The sequence below is a fragment of the Trichechus manatus genome, unplaced genomic scaffold (genome assembly GCF_000243295.1).
Source record: "Trichechus manatus latirostris isolate Lorelei unplaced genomic scaffold, TriManLat1.0 scaffold00063, whole genome shotgun sequence".
NCBI lineage: Eukaryota > Metazoa > Chordata > Mammalia > Sirenia > Trichechidae > Trichechus > Trichechus manatus.
The window spans coordinates 2,921,020-2,922,098 of NW_004443999.1; positions in this window are offsets into that span (position 1 = coordinate 2,921,020).

Here is a 1,079-nt window from a genome sequence, read left to right on the forward strand (position 1 = left end):
CACTACCTTTTCTGCCTCCTCCTAGTATTAAACTTGTTCCATTTAGGATTCTCTTTTCTTTGGTTTAAAAGTTATGAATATAGAACTCGGTCACAATGTTATGTTTTTTATTGTGGTAAGAATACCAAACCAAAAAAAAAAAAAAAAATGAAACCCATTGCCATCAACTCAATTCTGACTCATAGCAACCCTACAGGACAAAGTAGAACTGCCCCAAGGAGCAGCTGTAGATTCGATCTGCTGACGTTTTGATTAGCAGCTGAGCATAACAATTATGTCTGCCATTTCAACATTTTTTACATGCACAATTCAGTGACATTAATTATGTTCATCATGTCAGCCACAATATTTTTCATAGTAAAACAAATCATTTATAATGAGAGGAGTGGGTCATACCAAACAAACTGAGGGTTAAAATATTGCCAGGAAATTTCAGCAGGGCCATTTACAGCCATGGCTATACCTATCTTATATGTTGTTATTGTCGTATGCTGTCAAGTCCATTCCAACTCATAGAAAATTTATATGACAGAGTAGAACTGCCCCATAAGGTTTCCTAGGCTAGCAATATTTACAGAAGCAGATCACCAGCTCTTTTCTCCCGTGGAGCCTCTGGTGCGTTTGAACCCTGGAATGCCTATGGTTAAACTGAGCACTTAACCATTGTGTCACCAGGGCTCTTTACCTATCTTATATAGTGCTTGGTATGTGCTCGATCAATACTACTGGTAGTGAGAAAGATAATTAACTGGATTGATAGATTGATAGGTAGAAGATAATTTAATCCTTTGGGTAAAATGCTCTATTAAAAGTATGAAATAATCATAATCCAATAGATTCTTGTTTAAAGATATTTGAAAATAATAGGTTAATCTCTTGCTAAGTTTTTCTGCTCATGGGCATCCCTGTTAGTGGGGCTTTGTAATGTTTTACTCAGGGAACATTATCAATGTGAGTCTCATGCTTCTCTTTTAATTCCAAAATCCAGAGCTGTAAATCATTTCTAGAACAGTAACTGTATGCTAAATAACTATAAAGCAGTATAATTTGTTATAAAACATAGCATGAAATAGTGTAAT